We start from the raw sequence: 12737 nt of genomic DNA on the forward strand, positions 1-12737 counted from the left end.
TTTTAAATTTCATAAACTCTTTGGAATTTAAGAAGCTAAGTAACTGACACAAAATAACCCAGAGTATGAGTTTGAACCCTAAAATGTTTGCTTAAAAATATCCCACACTTTCCATTATATTATATGCATTAGTCAGCTTTCCTTTGCTATGAACAAACACCTGAGGCAAACCACTTAAAAGGAGGAAAGGTTTATTTGGGTACAAAGTTTCAGTTCATAGTCACTTGGGTACAAAGTTTCAGTTCATAGTCACTTGGTTCCATTGTTTCTATCCTGATTATCAGAGGCAGAACATCCTGGCAGGCAGTGTACAATGAAGAAAAGTGGCTCAACTCATGGTGTTTGGGAAGGAGAGAGAGAGAGAGAGAGAGAGAGAGAGAGAGAGAGAGAGAGAGAGAGAGAGAGAGAGAGAGAGAGAGAGAAAAGGTAGATGGATGAAAGTGGAATTTATGTAAGAGACAGCAGGAAGTTCTGTCTGTCCAGTGGTGTGTGGTGGTGCTTAGACTGGATGGCTCCAAGGCTACCCTCACTGGAATATCAACAGGATGCCAGCAGTAGGTGCCAATGGGAATACTCACACATGATCTCTTCAGCATGAAAACTTTAGCACAGTCTCATTTTTAAAAAAATATATAGATGCTGAATTTCCTCATGATGAGTACCCCAAAGCACCAGACAGAGGCATTTAGTGACCTAGCCCTGGAAGTCACACAGCCTTACTTCCACCAAACCCTTTTGTGTGAAGAAGTCAGAACCCCACTCAGATTTAAGGACAAGGGACAGAGACACTGCCCAGTTGGAGAAGTGTCAAAGAATCTGCAAGTATTTTAAAAATTACCTTCTTAAAAGTAGGAAAATCTGGAAAAGTCCTGTGATACATATGAGTTAATTGTAGCAATTTAATCAAGTTCATCTGGTATGATCTTTTTTGTAGCTATGAATTAAAGTTTATTTTTAACTTAGATGCATTCATCTTTTATGTCATAATATAAAAATGCAGGTGGTAGAATAAACATTGAGTCCTTTCATCTTTGCCTGTCTGTATTTCTTTTTGTTTTTAAAAACTTTTTCTACACTTTTATTGGTGCATTGTAGGTGTACATAATGATGGGATTTGTTGTTACATACTCATTCATGCACATGATATCATTTGGCCCATATCATTCCTGGCACTTTGGTATGATCTTGGTTGGGTATCTACTTTAAGAGATTTATAGGGTTACTTGTTATTAGAGGAGAGATGCCAAGTTTATGTGTATTTCGGTCCACGGAAAGATACCAAAAGACTTCTGGGAGAAATATTTAATCAGTTTCTTAACTTTGATTCCAGTAGTAGCTAAACTGTTTCAAAAGATTGTCAGAATGACCTGCTCAATATTTATAAAGGTATAAATTTTAGTTTCAGGAAATTTCAATTCAACAGAACTATATATAAAATCCACAAATACTTAGTGAATAAATTAGAAAAATGGAAAAATAAAAATAAGCCAAAAATACCCTCTATTCTGGTCAGTCTATTTAATCAGACCCTAATGATTAATCAAGCTTTGCCTAACCATTCGGGATCAATCATGACCACTCTCATGTCGAAGGAAATAGAATGCCATAGTTGATGAAACTAGACCTGTGGAACCCTGGGAAGGTGCCAGTTTCCCTGTAGAGTCATTGGAAGGGGACAAATAGGTGATTAAAGAGCCACTTTCAAGTGCCCATAATGGGAAAATGTGTATTCTGCACAGAGAAAACAGCTTGTGTAAGGTGCTGCAAGGCCATGGATCATTTGAGGGGAAATGGCAAGGAATTGTTAGATGTCCAATAAATAATAACTAAAATCCTTGACCTTTAAGAGCACAGGGAGTAAAGTAGAATTATATCACACTAAAAGGCGATTGCCTAATTGTTTCACAATCAACACTCTCAAAATAGAGACCTGTGTTTTTATAGGACTGGAAAGTATGGAGCATCAGATATAACTGTAGAAGGGTTACATAAAAGCTTCATTCTTAAAAACCTTATTGTTCCCCAGGATCTTAGCAGCTCTGCTTCAAGCTCAACTTGACTACCCTCAATTATAAGCTCTATTCATGGGTCCACAAATTTGACACTTGAAAGCTTCCCTTGAGATTCACCTGTCAAAAATATGCTTTACTCAGATGAAAACTAGGCTTATAAATACTTTAGCCGGTTTTAACTGTCTCTATAGACTTCTGTATCATTTTTCAAGAAGGCATCATTTAGGATGACCTTTACAACACAGATCCAAGGATTCAGGAATCACATTGGCACAGTACTTTGTTGCTTATTGAGCCAAATATTGTGAATGTTGCCAATTGAATACTTATAACAACCCAGTAATGGAGGTTTGCTGATGCACCTTTTAAAGAAAGATAAACAAGCTCAGAAAGGCTGATGATTTTCCCCAAGATACACAGGTGGGTCAGCAGCGAATGAGGCTCAAGGTCACAGGCTCTTACCCCAAGCCCAGCACTCCTCTGGCAGAATTCCTTCCTATTCCCTGTCATCAGCTAAGCAGAGGACAGCAGAAAGCTCTGAGCTCTCCAGGTGCAACTTGAACCACTGAGTCCACCTTGTACTGGAAGCTACTCCATGTAACTGTTGTATTCAGAATACTGGAATAATAGAAAATAACATGTAACCTACTTTCATTGAGACTTTGGTTGAATATTATTATTTCAAAAATTACCAAAAAATTTCACAAAATCATCAAAATGATCAACATACACTCAAAGGATAAAAAAATTAAAAACCCCACAAATGTGTATAGGATACCACATTGCTTAGATGGACCCCACATCTTAGTGGTATTATCCAAGGCCTGCCACATTTTGGCTCCAATGACATCCACATTGCAAGTTCTGTCCTGCTCCCTGAATTATCTTGACTTGGTGTCCCACAACATTGCCTATACTTTTCCTTTTGTTTAGAATTACCATCCCTTTCCCTCTTACTTTTCTGATTTCTCATATCTGACCTGTGCTTTCAAGCAGACTCTACCCTCTGGACTCTCATGCAAACCTCAGAGTCAGAGCTTGCTGTAACTCCGTGTGTGTCCTAGACTGTCTCAGTATGTGTGGGTCGGTGGAAGGGCAGATGGGAGGACCCAGGCTCTCTGGAGGGTTTCATAAATTGCCTTTTTTTTTGGTCTTGGCACACGGCTTCCTGGCTTACAGGTTTCAGGAGCAGGCCAACTGGTCTTGCTTGGTTTGTTAAATGTAACTTTCTTCACGGTGGGCAGCCTGTGCCCACGGTTAGAAAGGCGGGACCCATGGCTTCATGCTCCATTGCTGCCATCTTGAAATTCTTAATAATGTTTGGAGCCTGCATTCCCATTTTGTACCAGGGTCTCCAGATCACATAGTTGGTCCCTCTTTCTTGGTTCTATTTTCTCCAACAGATTGGAGTGAAGGGGAAGGAGAAAGAAAAGAAAAGCCTTCTCCTAATTAGATGATGGATTTTTAAGCCCTCTCTCTCATTCCATTATTCTACTCTTTTCCCTTCCCCTCCCCCTAGTTCCTAAATGTCCCCCCTAAGATTTTCCTACCCTGTTCCTCTCTTCTTTCTCCATCCCTATGACCACTGACCCATTCAGTACTTCTAAGAGGCTGATGTATTGGTTTCCATAAATGAGTGAGAACGTGTGGTATTGGTCTTGAAGTGTCTGGCCGGTTTCACTCCACCTCATGTTCTCCAGTTGCATTCATGTTGCTGCCAATGACAGAATTTCATTCTCTTCATGGCTGAGTATTATTTCATTTTATAAAAATACCACCTTTTCTTTGTCCATTAACCTGCCAAAAGGCATCTGGGTTGATCCCAGATTTTGGATATTGTGACTAGTGCTGCAATAACCATGGAGGTTCAACTGTCTCTTTGGTATGAAGATTTCACCCCCTTGGGTACATGCCTAGGAGTGGAATTGCTGGGTGCTGTATTGTACCATTTTGAGTGTTTTGAGGAACCTCTGTACTGTTCTACATAATGGGTCCTACTTCACATTCCCACCAGCCACGGGTTTGTTCCCTTTCCAAACATCTTCACTTGCACTTGTTCTTCTTGTTTTTTGATCTTGGCCACTCTGACTGGGTGAGACTACTCCTCACTGTGGTTTTCATTTGCATTTCTCTGATGTTCAGCAAAATTGAGCTTTTTTGTGTGTATTTTTTGGCCATTTTCTTTTCAAAAGTATCTGTTTCTTTCTCTGGCCCACTTTTATTTGGGTTGTTTCCATGGTGTTCATCTTTTTGAATTTCTTATATATTCTGGACGTCAAATCCTTGTCATTTGTACTATTTGCAAATACCTTCTCCCATCTGTAGGTTGTCTTTGAATCCCATTGAGTATTTCCTTTGCTGTGCAGAAACCTCTTAGATTTATAATCCCACTTTCTATTCTAACTTCTGTTGTCTGTGATTTTAGGGTCCTATCTAAAAAGTTGTTGCCTATACTAATGTCTTGAAGTGTTTTCCCTATGCTTTCTTGAAGTAATTTCAGAGTTTCACATTTAAGATTTAGGTCTTGCTGGGAGTGGTGGGGCGGGCCTGTAATACCAGCAGCTTGGGATACTGAGGCAGGAGGATGGAAGTTCAAAGCCAGGCTTGGCAATTTAGCAAGGACCTAAGCAACTAAATGAGATCCTGTCTCAAAATAAAGAATAAAAAAGGGCTACAGATGTGGCTCAGTGATTAAGTCCCCCTGGATTCAATCCCTTATACCAAAAAAAAAAAAAGATTTATTTCTTTGATCCATTTGGAGTTGATTTTTATGTAAGCAAGAGAAAGGGATCTAGCTGTATTCTTTGTTATTTGCATTTGCAATTTTGCCTGCAGAATTTAACAAAAATCCTGATTTTTCTTCACTGTTTGTTCTTCATACCTTTGTCAAAAATCATTTGGCTCAAAAACTTAACACCAAAAAAACCAATAACCTAATTAATAAATGAGCAATGGAGCTGAACAGACACTTCACAGAAGAAACATAATCCATCAACAAATACATGAAAAAATGTTCAACATCTCTAGCAATTAGAGAAATGCAAATCAAAACTACTCTTTTTTAAAATTTTTTTATTGTTGGTTGTTCAAAACATTACATAGTTCTTGATATATCATATTTCACACTTTGATTCAAGTGGGTTATGAACTCCCATTTTTACCCCATATACAGATTGCAGAATCACATCAGTTACACATCCATTGATTTACATATTGCCATACTAGTGTCTGTTGTGTTCTGCTGCCTTTCCTATCCTCTACTATCCCCCCTCCCCTCCCCTCCCCTTCTCTCCCCTCCCCTCCCCTCTTCTCTCTCTACCCCCTCTACTGTCATTAATTTCTCCCCCTTGTATTATTTTTCCCTTTCCCCTCACTTCCTCTTGTATGTACTTTTGTATAACCCTGAGGGTCTCCTTCCATTTCCATGCAATTTCCCTTCTCTCTCCCTTTCCCTCCCACCTCTCATCCCTATTTAATGTCAATCTTCTTCTCCTGCTCTTCGTCCCTACTCTGTTCTTAGTTACTCTCCTTATATCAAAGAAGACATTTGGCATTTGTCAAAACTATTCTTAAGTTTTCATCTCCCTCCAGTCAGAATGGCAGTTATCAAGAATTCAAGCAACAATAAATACTGGCAAGGATATGGGGGAAAAGGTACATACATTGCTGGGGGAACTGCAGATTGGTACAATGACTATGGAAAGTGATATGGTGATTCCTCAGAAAACTTGGAATAGAATCATTATTGACCCAGCTATTCCACTCCTTTATACCCAAAGGACTTAAAAACAGCATACTACAGTGATGCAGCCACATCAGTGTTTAAAGCAGCTCAAACTATGGAACCAAACTAGGTGCCCTTCAATAGATGAACGAATATAGAAAATGTGGTATATAAACACAATGGAATATTACTCAATCATAAAGAACAACAAAATGATGATATTTGCTTGAGATTATCATGCTAAATGAAATAAGCCAATCCCCCAAAACAAAAGGCCAAATGTTTTTTTTGATATGTGAGTGCTAATTTATAATAAGTGATTGGGGGCTAGGGAAGAATAGAGATACTTTGGATTAGGTTGACAGGAGTGAAGGGAGGGGAGGGGGCATGGGGGTAGGAAGGATAGTAGAAAGAATGAGATGCGAATTACCCTATATACATATATGATTACATGACTGGTGTGATTCTATACCATGTACAACCAGAGGAATGAGATGCTATACTCCATTTATGTATGATGTGTCAAAATGCATTCTATGGTCATGTATAATTTTTTTAATTCAAACAAATTAAAAAAAATAAGTTGGCTCTAAGAGCACAGATTGATGGATTGATTTCTGGGTTCTCTATTCTATTCCATCAGTTTATGTGTCTATTTTTATACCAGTACCATGTGATTGTAATAACTCTGGATCTGTACTTTGTAGTATATTTTAAATTAGGCATTGTTATGCCTCAGCTTTTATTGTTTTTTTTTTTTAATTTTGGTTATTCTGGGTCTTTTGTGATTCCTTATGAACTTTAGGATTGTTTTTCCTATTTCTGTGGAGAAATTCACAGGGTTATATTAACTATAGAAACAATTGAGTGTCTAATAGAGAATCATAATTTCACTTCCAGATAAAGAAGTAAACATTTGCTCTGTTTCCCATCCATCCCTTCGGTGCCCAACATTGATGGAGACAGGACCCAAAAAGGCAGGATACAAGGAAAAAGCAGACACTGACCCTCTTCCAACTGCGAGCTCCTCAGGCCTGGAGGTGTTTAGAAGGGCGTGGGAGAGGGGCTTTTGTTGAATGCTAAAGTCAAACCTATACATTGAATTAGAATGGCTGGAAATGATAGTAATGAAAGTGACCAGAAACTCAAGGAACTTCCCTAGATTCATAATAGAATGGTAGAGACTTAACAGAGCACAGTTGATCCAGTAGTTGAAGAATAAACAACAACAACAACAATAAAAAAACATCATGGTTTGATTGTCTCGTGTAATATGAATTATTTAATAAACCATTTACATTAGAAAGTGTGGTCCTGTTTGGCTACCAAAATACTTCCTTGTTCCATCTCATAATGGGCGAGGAAGAGAGAGAGAGAGAAAGAGAGACGGAGAGAGAGACAGAGAGAGCGCGTGCACAATAGAGTCTGCTGTAGACGCATTCTGTTCAAATTGGGCCAAGGTAGGTGAGCGATCACGTGAAGTATTCAGATAAAGGAAGACTGAACTCTGTTGGGCTTAGTCCAGCCTTCATCCACCCGGGAGCTGGGATGGAGTCAGTTTCTCTTGAATCACATGGGTTCTATGAAGTGAATTTCCATAAAAATAAATTAGGTAAGGAAGAGAGGGAGAAGAGATGCTATTGACTAGGCCACCCAAACTCTCCATGGCATGGGGGCCACCATATGTGACAGTCATCTGCTTTTGTCTTGGCTGTGACCCATGTAGTCCTGGGCAGTGTCGACCAATTTCCTTTGGGCTGCTTTGTGCCAAATATTTTCCTATTTGTCATCCATTACTGACCTTGCCCATTTGGGGATGGGGCAGTTGTCATTTCCAGCATGTACCCAGTGACCAGCAGATCGGTGCTGTGGTCACTTCCTCCTCCCTCCCCCCTGCTCTTTGGCAGCCATAAGGGAAGATTCCTCTCACCCCCAGCCTCCTGGTGAGTCAACCTTGGCATCTGCTACCTTGAAAATAACCTCCTGCTGAGTTTTTCCTCTTTTCTTTCTGCTTCTTGGACTTGAGATCTAAAAACAGAATTTAAAATTCATCTCCCAGTGTGTTTATGATTTGTTCGTTCTTCACATGCTGAAAATTTGGCTGGTACATACTTCCTCTGCAATCCATTGAACAATGCTGCTCTTGAGGCTGCTGCTTAATTTTTCATTTTGAATAGATGAATGGCACAGCATGATCAGTCAAGAATGTTTAACATAACATTTTAAAAGCTTAAATATCATATAACATTTAAAAATATTTCTAAAAACATTATCAGACAAGCCAAATACATTTTTTTGGGTGTGTGTGCATGTTGTGTAAAATATTTTATAACCATTTTTTTCCCTCCCAGATTGAGGGCATCTTTGCATGTTGCAATTAAATGCGATATTTCTCTGCAGGTTGCTTATGCAAATGATCTAGAAGTATACTCTCCTTCCCCTGGGGTGCTTTCAACTAGTTCACCCAACCTTATAAATAGACACAGACTCTACTTTCCCAGCCTTAACTGCTCTTGAGTAAGTAACAGAGGTTTGTTCATTATTTTCTCTCCTTACTTTGGGAGAAACATGGTGGCTGAGATAGTACATGACTAAACTGATAAAGGATGATGGTGGCCTGAGCCTACATTTCTCTTTCCCTTCGTTATCCATTCTTTGACCTCCTTGCTTCTCATGTCTCTAGTTCACGTGAGTTAAAACCTGCATTAAGACTTAAGCGTATGGGATCCAGAGTACATTTGTCTGCAATACATCCTTCTCTACCTGTCCTGGCTCTAGAACCATAAACCAACTACTTATTGTCTTTTAAAATTTGTTCTAACTAGTTATACATAATGGTAGGATGTACTTATGCGCTCTGATACACTATACACAAATGGAGTATACTTCTCATTTTTCTGATTGTACATGAAAAATCATATCTGCTGTGCAGCCATATATATATACATAGGGTAATAATGTCTGATTCATTCTACTATCCTTCCTACCCCCTCCCTTCTCTCCCCTTCACTCCCTTGTATGTAATCCAAAGTACCTCTCTTCTTCTCTAGTTCCACCCCCTTATTGTGAGTTAGCATCCACATATCAGAGAAAACATTTGGCCTTGTGTTTTTTGGGATTGGCATATTTTGCTTAGCATGATAATCTCCAGCTCTATCCACTTACTGGCAAATGCCATCATTTCTTTCTTCTTTATGGATGATTCATATTCCGTTGTGTATATATACCACATTTTCTTTATCCTTTCATCTGTTGAAGGACACCTAGTTTGTTTCCATAATTTAGCTATTGTGAATTGAGCTGCTATAACATTGATGTGGTTGCCTCACTGTAATACGCTGATTTTAAGTCCTTTGAGTATAAACCAAGGAGAGGGATAGGTGAGGTGAAATTTTAGAGTAGTTTTGATTTGCATTTCTCTAGTTGCTAGAGATGTGGAATATTTTTTCACATATTTGTTGATAGATTACATTTCTTTTTCTGTGAAGTGTCTGTTCAGTTCCTTTGCCTATTTATTAATTAGGTTATTTGTTTTCTTGGTGTTAAGTTTTTTGAGTTCTTTATATATCCTGAGGATCAGTGCTCTATCTGAGGTGCATGTGACTTCCTTAAAAAGACTCCTAAAGTGCAAGAAGTAAAATCAGGAATCAAGCAATGGGGTGGATTCAAGCCAAAAAGCTTCTTCTCAGCAAAGAAACAATAATTGGAGGATTGGAAGATTGGAAAAAAATCTTTAAAACAAGCTTATTGTCTTTGAGCTCCAAGTTTTCCCATAACAAAGTGATAATAATAATAACACTTTGGATGGCTACTGTGAATATGAAATAAATCAGTATATGCAAAACCCTTAAACTGATGTCTGGCACTTAGAGTATGTGCTCAAATAAATGTGAGTTCTTCTTATTATTACTTTTTCTTTGCTGTCTTACTGGATTCCCCTTATACTTCTGAATCTGTTTGTTTACCTGCAAAACTAGGTTCATAACTTCTCCTCAAACTCACATGAAATACATGGACCTGAACAGGGAGTAAAGGAAGAAATCACTAATAAAATGCTGGCTAATTAGCCTTGGGAGCTTCTTGCCAAGGCTGCCCTGCATTTCCAGAATCTTTAGAAGCTGACTGTACTCGGACTTCTGACAGATGCTCATTAGCAGATGCCCCCGTCTTCCAACTAAAGGGCTGGCCAGAACCACCTGCTGAGCCAGGAAACTGCCTTTTCTTCCAGGAATAAATTCATCAATGTTTAAATGTTATTTGGTCATCAGTCAGGGGAGTCCAAAGACAATGGCCTTGCCCTTGACATTCTGAAAGATGAGATTCCATGACTCAGGCAACAGTGTGCTCCTGCCACCTACCTGTACTCATGCAGGGCAAGTGGCCTCAGCAAGCCGTGCAGCAAGAGCCGGAGACAGTCTGGAAAACATCTGCAGGGAATGGACTGGGGTGTTAGTGAGGCTGGAAAGAATTTATATGGATATCGATCTCTCTCTCTCCACCTGCCCTATTTTCACCAGGCCTGCTGAGGCGTCTCCCAGTGCTGTAGTGCAAGCAGGAGCTGCCTTGCTCCTCAGCCTCCTTACCCTAAGTCACATTTAGATTAAGGAATAACTGGTAGGGTCCATTTTTAGTGATGCCTTTTTAACTTGTTTAAAAACTCTGAGATTCATCTAATGATGCATTTGGAACCAGAAGGTTAGGAATGATTGAATTAAACATTTGCTGTTACTTTTTAGCCTCTACCCTGCTTTTACATTATGTTTTTTTTTTCCCCCAGCATTTTCTGCCAGTGCTATAGGCTCACCTGTTTATTCCGTGCTATATTTTGGCTATGGACCATCCTCTCTATCCCTCACTGGACTGGATTTTCTCGTGCAGTCTGGAGCAGTGCTTGGCATGCTTGGTGTTGGGTAAATATTTATGGAGTGAATGGCTAGATACCAACGCCTATGGGAATGCCAGGCATCCTGCTGAAATATCAAGAAATGCTTAGTTAGACATTAACAGGCTGCTTAGGACATATGTTATATCTCCTTATTTCCTCAGGAAGAAAGAAGTTCTTCAAAAGAGATTCTGTTTTAATTGATGTGATTTTTAAAGTAATACATTTCATCTGCTTTGAGTGGTTAGAACTGTTGCCTCTGATTTCAGCAAATCTAGATGAAAGAAGAGCAAAGGCACACGGTGGGATTGGAGGATTGACATCAGCGCCTCCTCCCCCAGCAGCTGAGGAGAACTTGAAGTTGCTGATGTTGAATGGAAAGCTCTTTAGGAACCATGAGTGAGGCCCAGGGCTTTTACTGATGCATGAAAAACCTAAGCAATGTAGACAACTCATCTTGTCATGTTTTAGCCATGGCATGCTACAGAAACTAGATTCTCTACTTCTGGATGTAGATTTTTCTTACTTTAAAAGTAATGTGTTTCTTGCTGTGGCACAGTGTTGCACGCATCTGGAATCCCAGTACCCAGTTGGCTGAGGCAGGAGGATCCCAAGTTGGAAACCAGCCTCAGCAACTTAGCCAGACCCTGCCTCAAAATTAAAATAAATAAATAAATAAATAAATAAATAAATAAATAAATAAATAAATAAATGGGCTGGGGATGGAGCTCAGTGGTTTAGCACTCTGGTTCAATTCCTGGTACCAAAAAAAAAAAAGGTGGGGGGATGGGGGTTGGTATATAGCTCAATGACAGAGCATTCCTGGGTTCAATCCCAGTAATGGAAAAAAAAATCACAGAGTATTTCTTGGAGAGTTACCCTTTTCTTTCCCCTTCTTTCCTTCCTTTCTTCCTTCCTTCCTGTTTGTGTTTCCTTCTTTGACATTTTCTATTAAAAAATAAATAAATCTTGAAAAATAACATTTCTTTTGGTTGGAATCTGACTCTTTTTGAGATGTTTTCCTTATAAATACTTGAGTTCTGGTTTCCTTGAACAAAGGTGTGGAAGACCCCCTGTGGGCCAAGATAGGTAGATACTGGAGGGGGTTCTAGAAGGTAAGAGACTCTACTATCTAGAACCTAGACCTGGGCTACAGAAAAGGCCTGAATAACCCCCATGGCTGTGCAGAAAATCTCCAAACTCTGTGTTTGCAGCTTTCCTCATGTGTTCAAAAGAGATTTAACACAAAAATGTTGAGAATTATAGTTACATCTTTTTTTTTTTTGTCTCATTGGACACTCTCAAATTTTTCTTTGGCCAGAATGGCTCAAATTTAGACCTTTCTGTGTGGCTCCATATTTCAAAGAAAGCCTCCTCTGAGCTTTACCTCCCGGAGACACCAGACCCTGCACAATTCTGGGCTCCCCATGATGGATTCGTCTTTAACTCTCCTCTTTGCCAGTCAGCAATTTTTAAAATGATCAGTCTGAAGAGGTTTTATATATCACTTTATCCAGGCAATTTATTGGTTATAGTAGAAAAATTACTAAATTTCAGAAACATTTAGTAATATGCTGGAGGATCCACATAGATGAGACTACAAGTTACTGGTTTTACGACTTATTCCTGTACCTGTATTTGAAAATGAGATTCTGTCAAAGTGAATAAGGAGCCAGGTGCGGTGGTGAACGCCTGTAATTCCAGAGGCTCAGGAAACTCAGGCAGGAGGATCATGAGTTCAAAACCACCCTCAGAAATTTAGTGAAGCCCTAAGCAACTCAGTGAGACCCTGTCTCTAATAAAAATATAAAAAAGGGCTGGGGATGTGGTTTGGTGTTTAAGCCCCCCTGTATTCAATCTCTGGTACCAAAACAAACGAAAAAAATGAATGAGGAAATAACTGATTTAATTTAGTGAGGCTTTTATCTAACACTTCTGTGGTTATGAAAGGTCAACGTGTGGTCTACGGCCTTTATTATTGAAAATATGCTAGGTTGAAAAGAATTGTCTTGCTACATGAAAATAGAAGAGCACTTCACAAATGCCACACCAGGGAGTGCAAAATTCAGAGCATTTTAAAGGCCCTTCCTGGTTTCATCCACCTTCATTCTATCTCAAC

Source organism: Marmota monax, unplaced genomic scaffold (genome assembly GCF_021218885.2).
Source record: "Marmota monax isolate L192 unplaced genomic scaffold, Marmota_monax_Labrador192_F-V1.1 WCK01_AAM20220418_F8-fsc00041, whole genome shotgun sequence".
NCBI classification, from domain to species: Eukaryota; Metazoa; Chordata; class Mammalia; order Rodentia; family Sciuridae; genus Marmota; species Marmota monax.